The following is a 12,268-nucleotide window of genomic DNA, read 5'->3' on the forward strand; positions in this document are numbered from 1 at the left end:
ATTGGTGAACTGAATTTAGTGTGCACCAGGAGACATTTCATTGTAAAAATCAAGTAGATCCAGGATTTTATAAAGACAATAAAATGTTAGCAATAAGAAGCATCAAAGCAAAAATTCGAAATATTTCTTTCAGGGGAGTTAAATATTTCAATGATAAGCCTTAGGACAGTGATGGCCACATGGTACTTGGATCTCTATGAAGCAACAACATCAGTTTGGATTTCTTTTTGCATTACGAATATATGAGCGAAATGATTGGATAATACGCAAAATTCAACTTATGGACTTATGATAATCAAACAAAGATACAGCTATTGCAAAAATGGGCATGGCAGATTCACACAACTTGCGTCAAAAGCCATACCAACAAGTCGTGGAACTTTCACTAAACGTGAAATAAAATCTTCTTAACACACCCTTATATCAGTTTAATCTCATTATGTGTTCCCTTGAAGTAGGACAGGTTTTCAGATTTGCAGTCAAACTTGACTTTGCATCCCAGACCCCCACGAGAAATATTACAAATCTGTTATCGAAGTCAAATTTACCATCAATGAACCAGTTTCTGCTCATGCACCATGTACCGCTCACTGTTGTAAAAAAAGGTTTTTGACGTAGAACTACGTCTTTGTCGACTATACTGGGGTGCAAATCAAAAAAAAATATGTATGGTGAAATAGTGTTAGGTTTTGAACGATAATAACTTTGTCGTTTATAGATGAAATTTAAATCCAAATACGCCAATCGATAGGATATTACTTTACGAATCTGCTGAAATAAATAGTTTTCAAATTTTCCATAAAAAACTTTTGAAAAATGCGCAAATGATAATTTTCTCAATGTTTTCTGAAATAAACGTTTTCCCCAAACCCAGTCATCATAATCGAGTACCATTTGGCTGCACATCGTTCTGTTTGAACCTAAAAATATATAAAACTGCGCTGCTGTCGTGCCTCTGCTCATTACCGCTTCAGATGGCGTGTCATTGGGTCCTGCAAGCAGGAACAAGTCAGCGGTTAATGTGGTGTTTACATCTATGCGGATTTGCTAGCGCTAGTGTACTAGCACTGTGTAAAAAGTAGCCAGACAGCGTGCACATTCTAATAAACTGCCCTTGCTTCCACGGACCACGAGAACTTTACGGGATCCCGGGCAACATCAGTAGGCCAGGCATTCACTGCCGGTAGCGGGTGCCAGGTCTCTCCTGGCAGCTTCTACCGGTGGGGCTCTGCTGGGGTCCTCAAAACAAAACAGAAATCACAAAAGAAGACAGCATCCCTCCATCCCATACACTGACAACCTGAAAGTAAACAAATTACAATTAAGTAAAATTAATTCCATTAATGTTTTACCCGCTTCTGCCCATTCAAATTAGAGAAAAAAATCGCTCACGATGATGATTGTGATTTATCAACAACTGACTGTTTAACATCCGAAGTCCATCCTTTTTTACATATTCTTCACAAAAGATACTTTCTGCCCCACCCCATTCATAAAAAAAAACGGCGGGAAATCCTGTCAGGGGCGGAGTTAAGAAAGTTTTTAATGAGCAGAATATGTAAAACAGGATGGACTTCGGATGTTAATCCAATCGCACATAAGAGGCACCAGATATGTTTTACAGTCAAATGGATGCAAAAGATCGTCCAGCAGACGGTTCTCCGAAACGACCCAAGACCGCTGCAGAGAGAGTTCGGTGTTATCAAGCCTTCGGTATGTTTACAATTTCCTACGCGCGCATCAACATGATTTTCTGTGTACTTTCCTAGTCATAACTTTCTTAAACAGAGCATAGATTAAATAGATCAATTCGCACAATGGATTTTGATCAAAGTCTAAAACTGGCTACTTCCATAGGGGTTTCCAGAAATTGACTGGATGTGGCCAGCGTGATCCTGGCTATTCCTTATAATTGCCATTAAACAGGTTGTTGAATTTTAATGTAATTAAATGGTTTTTGACCATATTCAGAAACTAGCCACTTCTCCGGGGGATCGAAACATGGCCAGGTGTGGCTAACTAAATCAACAAAAACATGCTGAAAAAGCTAGAAGGAAAAGGAAACAAAATACAGCACGAAATTATTCTAACGTAAGGAACAACATACACAGCAACAGTTTAAAGCATCGTAATCATCGAAACATGAATTCCGACAACGGTTACAGTACCAATCACAGCAATATTTTCGGTCACCGGAGCATCATTCGACATAACGAACAGGATAACATTAATAGCAATAACAAAAACAACAGTTCCTACCAGTCCCACATCAGAAATCATGGCAACCCCCGTTTTCTTCCACCTGATCGAGAGCTGCTTTCAGCAGCAAAAAATGTCTTCAACAAACCACCGGTTAATTATCAACCTACGATGCAGTTTGAAAAAAGGGAAACTATAAACCCGTACCCAGTAAGCGGTCTTCAGAATTCACATGGTATGTCTCCGGGGAATTCTTCCTCTACATCGTGTCAGCTGTGCACATGTAGACATGCGTGTTTTCGGCACCACTGACGCACTCACCTGAGGTAGAATATGACAACATAGCTGAGCCCGAGGATCATGGCATCTCACATAACTTGAGGGATTTCGGACAGGATGCAGCCACTTCACCCCCTGACCAGCACGACGTAAGTGACCATGTCGCTAGTTTATCAAGTAGCTCTTTTTTAAGTGAAACTACAGTCTATTGCCAAAATTTTAACCGTATGCGTAGTGCGTATAAAATAAATGAAATTCAAAATAAAATAAGCGGATGCACATATGATATAATAATTGGAACAGAAACTAGTTGGTCTGATAGCATTAATAGCGAAGAGGTCTTTGGTAGTAAATATTGTGTTTTTCGATGTGACCGCGATTTATCATTATCAGGTAAAAAATCAGGTGGTGGTGTACTTATTGCTGTGAATGCTACATTTCAAGCTGAACAAATTGTTAGTGAAAGCCAAAAAGAATTTGAAGATGTGTGGGTTAAAATTTTAATAAACGGCGAAGAACATCTTTTCGCTTCTGTCTACTTTCCTCCACACTTTTCCAAAAAACCAGCTTACGAAAAGTTTTTCACTGTTGCAGAACTGAAAATTCAAAGAGAAGATCCAAGAACCAAAATTCATATTTATGGAGATTTTAACCAGAATACTGTTAATTTTATACAGGATAGTGATAATGATTCTCTGTTGTTACCAATTGTAGGAGAAAACGATACTTTGCAATTCATCTTTGATAAAAGCAGCCACTTGGGACTTCATCAAATTAACCATGTTCGTAACCAGCTCAATTCCTATTTGGATCTTATGTTTACTAATTGTACAGAAGATTTTTGTATTGTAGAAGCAGCAGTTCCATTATGGAAGAATGAAAAATTTCATACGGCTATTGAATACTCAGTGTTCACAGACTCGCATCGGTCACGCCCAAGCGTTGTTGATTTTGAATTAGTTTATGATTTTAAAAATACAGATGTTCCTGAATTTAACAACAGACTGAATAACATAAGTTGGCAAAACCTTTTAAAAGATGAAAACAACATGGACAAGGCTGTTGACATATTTTATACTAACTTATACAATATATTATTGAAGAATTCGTTCCTAAAAGACAAAAGAGAATAGTGAACAGCACCAAATATCCTGTGTGGTATACACAAGAAATCAGAAATATTAAAAACAGGAAGCAAAAAGCACACAAGGCGTATAAAAAGTTTAAAACGTCACAAAATTTAGAAAAATACGTTGAAATTTGCGGAGCACTTGAGGCAGAAATATCGTCAGCATATGAGAATTACAATTCAAGAGTAGAGAACAATATAAAATCAGATCCCAAAACGTTCTTTAACTTCGCGAACGAAAAAATGAAGTCATAAAGGGTGTCCACGATGAAATTGCCACACTATGAAATTGCTCTAACTTTTTAACCGTTGGGTAGAATTTAATGAAAATTTGGGTGGATTTAGTTCATAGTGCATTATTTACATCCTGCAAGTTTTAAAGTCCTTTATCGTGCGTGATAAAATCTTGCGCATTCATCACGAGAACAAGGATCTCTCGCATCGTTCCATCGCTAAAACGTTGGGAATCGCGAATTCCACGGTGTCGCGAGTGATTAAGCGGTTCGAGGAACGGTTGACCACCGATCGGAAGCCCAGAAGTGAAAGAAAAAGTATTCCGTACAACACCAAAAATCACAACCGCGTAGTTGGGGCCTTCAACCGAAATCCGAACGCCTCCGTTAGGGATGTGGCTAAGAAGCTGCACCTAAGCCGAAGTTTTGTCCAGAAGGCCAAAACTAAGGCTGGGCTTCGAACGTTCAAGGTACAAAAGGCCCCTAATCGCGACGAGAAGCAGAACAAGTCCGCCAAAACCCGTGCCAGGAAGTTGTACCTCAACATGCTTACGAAAGTTGAATGCTGCATCATGGACGACGAAACATATGTGAAGGCCGACTTCAAACAGATCCCCGGCAACCTTTTTTTCACGGCCAAGGATAAGTTCAGCGTTCCGGAGCATGTCCGCACTCAGAAGATGTCCAAATTTGCGAAGAAATTTCTGGTTTGGCAAGCCATCTGCACGTGCGGGAAGCGGAGTGCACCTTTCGTGACCCAGGACACGATGAACGGACAGGTGTACATAAAAGAGTGCCTCCAGAAGCGGCTGCTTCCTCTCCTGAAGGCCCACAACGTCCCAACAATCTTCTGGCCGGATTTGGCCTCATGCCACTACTCCAAGGACGTGCTGAAGTGGTATGCGGACAATAAGGTCAATTTCGTGCCGAAAATGTTCAACCCTCCCAACACTCCGGAGCTCCGCCCCATCGAGAAGTACTGGGCGATTATGAAGCAACACCTTCTTAAACGACCTAAGGTAGTGAAGACAGTCGAGGAACTGAAGAAAGTATGGGTTTACATGCAAAAAACGGTTGATTCACAGGTTGTGCAGAATCTTATGGCCGGGTTAAGGCCAAGGTGCGGGCATTTGCGTATGGACTGTAAATAAAATACGAGTAAAATGGTAAAATGAAGTTTAATAGTTATTTCCCTCAATCCCTGAATATTTGATGGCAATCGGATGAAAACTCGAATTTTGCGAATCAATTTTGTGTGTGGCAATTTCATCGTGGACACCCTTTATACATTCCCATCACGCATGCAGTTTGAAGAGTGTGATAGCACTGATAGTGAGGATATTTGTAACCTATTTGCTCGTTTTTTCCAAAACACATATAAGAAATCCAGTAATGCTCTCGATTTGAACTATTTTTCTTACCTACATGAAGGGGAAAATGACGTATCAGTTAAAAATATCACTGTTAAAGAAATTTTTATGACTTTTGAAAGTCTCGATGCTGGCAAAGGACCTGGTCCTGATGAAATACCTCCATTTTTATTGAAAAAAATAGCAACAAGTTTTGTTAAACCATTGTTTTGGCTTTACAATTTATCTCTCAAAACAGGTGATTTTCCAAAAATTTGGAAGAAATCTTTTTTAGTTCCAATATTTAAATCTGGCAAACGGTCAGATATTAAAAACTATAGAGGTATTGCAATTATGTCATGCATTCCTAAAATGTTTGAAGCAATTGTTAACCAGAAAATATTTAACCAGGTTAAGCATCGCATTTCAAATAATCAACATGGTTTTTTTAAAGGTCGGTCAACGTCTACTAATCTGTTGGAATTTGTAAACTTTTCTATTGAAGCAATGGATAGAGGTAATACCGTTGAAACCTTATACACTGACTTTAGTAAGGCCTTTGACAGAGTAGACATTCCCTTACTTCTGTTTAAATTAAAACGTTTAGGTATGACAAGTACACTTTTAAAATGGATTGGATCATACTTGACAGAAAGAACACAGATGGTCCGCTTTAAAGGAAAAATATCTTCGCCAGTTAATGTTACCTCGGGAGTTCCACAGGGATCTCATTTAGGTCCTTTATTATTTATTTTATTTGTGGATGACGTGAAGTTTGTGTTAAATCGTTTAAATGTGCTCATATATGCTGACGATATGAAACTGTACATGGAAATCTTTGACAATTCTGATTTGCTACATTTTAAAAATGAAATTGATGTTTTCTACAACTGGTGCGTTAAAAGTCTGCTGGATATTAATGTTAAAAAATGCAATATTTTATCATATTCCAGAAAAAACACTACTCTAGATTTTACATGTACTCTAGGAAACCAGCTGGTTGTAAGGTGCGATAAAATTAGGGACTTAGGAGTAATTCTTGACTCGAAGTTGACATTTGTAGATCATGTGAATACCACAATTCACAAAGCAAATAATATGTTGGGATTCATAAAAAGATTTAGTTATCATTTTAAAGACCCATATACCATCAAAACACTTTATATAGCTTACGTGAGATCAATTCTCGAATACTGCAGTGTGGTTTGGGCTCCATACCATGAAACTTATATAAATCGTATGGAATCAGTTCAAAAACAGTTTTTGTTATTTGCTCTTAGGAAACTTGGCTGGACCTCTTTTCCCCTTCCTTCTTATGAGTCCCGTTGCATGTTGATAAACATTGAAACACTTAAGAAACGAAGAGAAATTTCCATGATTTCCTTTGTCAATGATATTATCTCACAACGCGTAAATTCAGAAAAAATATTAGCAAGATTAAATTTTTACGTACCATCACGCATGTTAAGAACTCGAAATGTATTTCAACTGTCACCTCACAGAACGAATTATGGTAAAAATGGACCAATTAATAGAATGATGAGAGTGTATAATAATTATTGTGAGCATATAGATCTAACGATGTCTAAAGATACAGTAAGGAGAACACTAACTGCTAGGATTTCATCTCGTTAAGTTTAAAACAATTTTTATTTTTTAGATATTTGTATATGCAGTCTACATTTGCTGACAATTTCAAATAAAACGTATGTTTTAAAATAGCATGTAAGGCAACAGCACTATTGTAAAACGGTCTACACTGATTGACGACAAATAAATAAATAAATGTGGATTAGGCCCCCCAAATGACTACCATTCAACTAGTGTTTGAATTCTAATGTGATCTGAGGTGTCACATGATAAGTTTTATTCGTTTGAGGTCGCAATTAGCCTCATGCCTAATATAAACCGCAGCATGTTCCGGTAAAATTTCTGGAACTGGTTGACCGATTCCAAAAAAATATGTGCTCTATATGACCATAATACCTTTCATTTAGCGGATGTTGATTAGTTTATTATACTCGGTCCTGCGGGCTCTTAAGCATACAAATGATACTTAATATAATAGGCCCAACCATGATTCAAATTCATTGCTGAATATAAACGTTCAATAAATCCTATTAGAGAACATAATGGATAATTATTAGAAACTAGAATGGTAAACTTTTTCACCAAACACACATTGTTCATGTCCATATATGCATAGGAAAAATCCATTACCCTACACTAGGGCAAGTTGAAACGCGTGGGGAAGTTGAAACGGTAGATGTATCTCTTAGCGGAAGTGAATAAACACTGCAACTATTTCTAATATAGTAGTTTGCGGTAGCACATAATGCCTCTCAAAAATAATTACAGTGAATATTCATTTTCGCTAAGAGATACACGTAACGTTTCAACTAACCCCGGTGTACCTTAACTATGATGCTTAGTATCAAAACATTGAACAGGTGGAGAACCTGTATACGTCTGTGGAAAACAACCGGTGGAAACTAACGATTTTAAATTGGCTCACTACTTGACTAGCCTGTTGGTCCCAAGCAAATCGATCCGCGTACCCCATTATAGTCGATATTCTAGTACTACATTATGTTTGTTTTGATTCGCTATGAAAGTTTGACAGACAAAATGAAGGGTTCGTGGATTTTCCTATGTTCGAGGGGTGCATCGATTAGCATGGGACCGAAGAAAGTACCGGAGCTGAGCCAAAAAGTTGAGCACGTTTCTTCGGGACCTTATAGTCTTAGAGTTACCTCTATGGTTATACCCCTTCCTCCCCTACTTCGCTAACATATGAACCAACATTTTGCTCAATATTGAAAGTACCGTCTTCTGATTCTTTTGATGACTGCCTGTTGCGTTATCATAAAATGCTACAGAGACCTAATTTAAAACTAATGATGGAGCTACTGAAAAAAATTAACGTATTTTTTGGCAATTGTTTTATCTCACAACATGCATGGCGTCTTTTTTAATTATACTGGGGTGCTACTCCAATATATATAACGGCTTGTTTAGGACCCCACTTTTAAATTTTAATAGTTTATTACATTCCCGGAAAAATACTTCAACCAACATTAAACCATAACCGAAACATTGAAATACTTGAAAAAAATTAATATAAAGTATAGTAATCAAAAATGCATGACATACATCAAATTTGCGTAGTTCTACGTCATACTGCGGTCGTGTCTAGGAAACAACTCTCTAATTTTTTTTACAGATCAATAGGGATATGAATGTGTATACATGCTTACACGTTCATTGGTATACATATGTATACATGTGTATATGTACATACTTACACATTGATTGGTTATTATTACTTTTGCTGAAATATGGCATATTGCTGAGAAAAACATCTTTTTTCAGTTGCATGATCGACGAAAATGTCAAAAGTCACGCATTGTTATTGTTTTGTCTAAGGTGTTGGATTTTGAAATTTAAGTTAAATCTTTCTTGTTTTCGTGGTTTTTAGGCAAAAATCAGCACATGTGGGTAAATTTGAATGTAATATGCATTTCTAAAAAAAAAATGATAACCAGTGCTTTTACTCGTTTCTAAGTCAACATTTATTTAGCGGTTTTGGTACATTGCTCTTCTCACGCACTTCTCATACTCTCAGCGCTAGATGGCGTTGCTAGATCGCTGCTCCTTTATTCATTTACGCTGCAGCTTCGACATAATCTGCGTGGCTGCTCTGTTGACGGCATTCCAAGTGACCTCCTCTCGACACATTTCATTGGTGACATTCTCCATATCAAGGACGAACCTTGGACAGACGAAGACCACATGCTCCGGCGTTTCGTGCACATTGACACACTCCGGGCAGAGGAGTGACGTTGTGTATCTCAAACCGATGCAGGTATTTCCTGAAGCAGCCGTGGCCAGACAGGAACTGCCCAAGTAACAATTCTGCAATCATTTGGCATGCACTCTGATTTATGATGATTTTATAATGGCAATTAATAATCCATTTAGTTTAAATACAGCATTTCACAGTGTAAAACGTTCCTGCTTAGTAGTTCACCTTTTCGCTGTTTTAAAAACCTTTAACAGTCTGGCGAGAAGCCAAAAACTGTCTTGTTTTAAAATTAAATTTAAAGTAGTTCTCAATCCCACCATAAAACTGTTCTATAAATCAATCATAAACTTCATTAGCAATTTTTTATTAATGTCTTGATAAAATACTCTATAAACCCGTTATATAATTATCAAAGCAATCATAAAACCATTAGGTTTTAAATGAGAGTAAAAGGCATATATTGTTGCCTATTAGGCTTTTAAAAGTGTATCATAAAATCTAGTCTGTTTACAAATTGAACTTTAAGGATGGATCCTCATAGTGAATAAAAACCAAATTTATGACAAGGATATCTCGAAGGAAGTTGGAGGAAAAATTCAAGCGATGCTAACGATCGAAGGGAAGTCGATTTCAGTAAAATTTAGTTCTTTAGAAAAAACCAGCACGTCCGGCGGAACGGGTACCATCAACGACTGAGCATCTGGTGGAGAAGAGTGAAGTGAGCGTGGTCCTCAAATTCATAAAACATTGTCAAAACAGCCTGAAAACAGACCAGCCTTCTCCAGACCTTGCGAATAGATGAAGATCGGAATAACTTGCGTCAGTACCGACAGCAAACCACTGAAACTGTCAGTTAACAGACACTAGTTGGTTTCCGATCCATAGCTGCGATTTTGTTCGGCGAAAGGGTCATCACTTGGGAAACATTAATTCAACCGTACATTCCTGCATCGTTTGATGGTGCACTTCCAGAACCATCCGGAAGAAGGGGATCTTTTCGGGAATGATCGAGGTTACAGCTGTGCGAAATGCGAAATGTTGTGAACACGTTCTGAGTAACTGCTTCCAAGCCATCGGGAGAGAATCGCCTGGAAGAACGCTGAATCGCACTGCGCAACTATCGAAAGATAAACAAACTTTGACGTTTAACATTTTGTAGGCAACATTGCCGCCATAAATGCTGCCATAAATCTGAACGGGTTAGGATCAAGCAAAATGGCTTTAGATAAATACAATTCAGTCTACGAGTTTTCTTCGTAAAAGTTATTTCAAAACCTTATGAGTTTGTAATGGATTTCTTGAAAGCAAAATAACTTTTTCACAAATGGCCCATGAAAATCAACTTTTATGCTTCCGCCATATTAAAATTATTTTGTTTGCTTTTTTACAATCTTCGATTTTCAATCTCTATTTCCTTGGATATAACTTTATTTTAGTTAATTTAGCTATGAGAAAATATTTAGGATGCAAAAATCATGAAAAACAAAAATCTTGGCTAAGCTTGATTATCGATCTGAAGAATGTATTTCTTTCTTAATGTATAATAATTAGTAAAATCGATGTTTTCCGTGGGCGGACTCAAATTTTTCGATGTTTTCACGTACATTTAACATCAAATTTTATATGGCACCTAAAACTAGGCCACTTCATGAGAACTATTTTATAATTTTGGAAATTCGGCAGGATTTTTATACGATCAGATTATTTTGATAAGATCGGATGGTATTTATGCATCCTTTTTTATCTTGATTGTTGTTTTTTTTCTAATGAACTTAGCAAGTGCCTAGGGTAAATGGCTCGGATAATGGTTTTAATTGTTGCCAAATAGCTTTTATTGTAGCTTAAATACGGTTTTGAAATGGATCTCATTGCGTTTATCGTACAACCATTTTGCAGTAAATCAATCTAGAAGAGCTTCGAAAATATATCCTTCAGAACCTTCTCCAGGGTGGGCCAACTAGACAGATTCGAGCATCAATGAGGTTTTGGTGGATGCATCAATGGTAAAGCAGTCTTGACCAGGGTTTTATGAATGTTGTTTTATAGTAGCTTTGTAGTATTTTATAAAACTTAAAATGTTACTTGGGTGCGTCAGGTGCAAGTTGACTTCTCTTCCTCCGACTCCGCTTTCACCACTTTCCGTACTCTTCCGGCTTCTCTACATCTCTCTACACGGCATAAGTAAATGTATCCAAAGTTATTTCGAAATTTTCTTTACTTTCTAAAATGATTATACACTTTTCAAAGTCATTACTAACTGATTGATTTCTTACGGAAGTGAATCCAATCTTCCGAAGTAATTCCAAAATTTAATGTGGGGTTATTCAGTACTTTCCTAAGTGATTCCGAACTTTGCTGAAATTATTCAGTACTTTATAAAGTTTTTCAAATTTTCATGAATTGATTCAGTACTTTCCTAATTAATTCCGATTTTTTCTGAAGTGATTAAGTTATTTCTGAAGTTATTCCAAACTTTTATGAAGTGACTCATAGACCTATTCTGCACGGCGTGTGCGGTGAGGCGGCAGCGAATTGATGGTGATGTGACAATTGTCACCTCGGGTGAGGTGAGTCTCCGTACAAATCGGATGGAGAGTCACCTCACCATTGCCACTTTTTCATTGATTCCAAATTTTTATGAACTCATTCAGTACTTTCCGAACTGACTCCGAAATTTTCTGAAGTTATTTAGTACTTTCGGGAGTGATTCCAAACTTTTCTGAAATGATTTAGTACTTTCTGAAGTGATAATGAACTTTTCTGAAGTGATTCAGTTGTTTCTTGAATCCAAACTTTTCTGAAGTGATTCAGTACTTTCTGAAGTGATAATGAACTTTTCTGAAGTGATTCAGTACTATCTTAAGTGATTCCGAACTTTTATGAAGCGATTCAGTCGTGCTCAAAGTGATTCAGTACTTTCCTGAAGTGTTTCAAAATTTTCTGAAGTGTATCCGAACATTTCTGAAGTCATACACTACTTTCCGAAGAGATTCATATTTTGATTCAGTACTTTCAGAAGTGACTCAGTACTTTCCGACGTCATTTCGAACTTGTCTAAAGTTATTAAGTACTTAAAATAGTATTTTCGATGGGTTTTCAAGGTGATGTAATATTCAATATAGTGTTTCAATACGAGTCGAAGTGATTCTATGCTTATGACAAGTAGTGTATCTTATAAAACATAATGATTAAATTTCCGAATGATTTCCCAAGATATTTTTTTTTTGAATAATTGTATTTTGTTTGAATCGAAGTTAGAGTTGAAGAGACGGAG

The sequence above is a fragment of the Ochlerotatus camptorhynchus genome, unplaced genomic scaffold (genome assembly GCF_037179485.1).
Source record: "Ochlerotatus camptorhynchus isolate MF236.1 unplaced genomic scaffold, CSIRO-AGI_Acam_v1.1 ptg000157l, whole genome shotgun sequence".
Taxonomy (NCBI): domain Eukaryota; kingdom Metazoa; phylum Arthropoda; class Insecta; order Diptera; family Culicidae; genus Ochlerotatus; species Ochlerotatus camptorhynchus.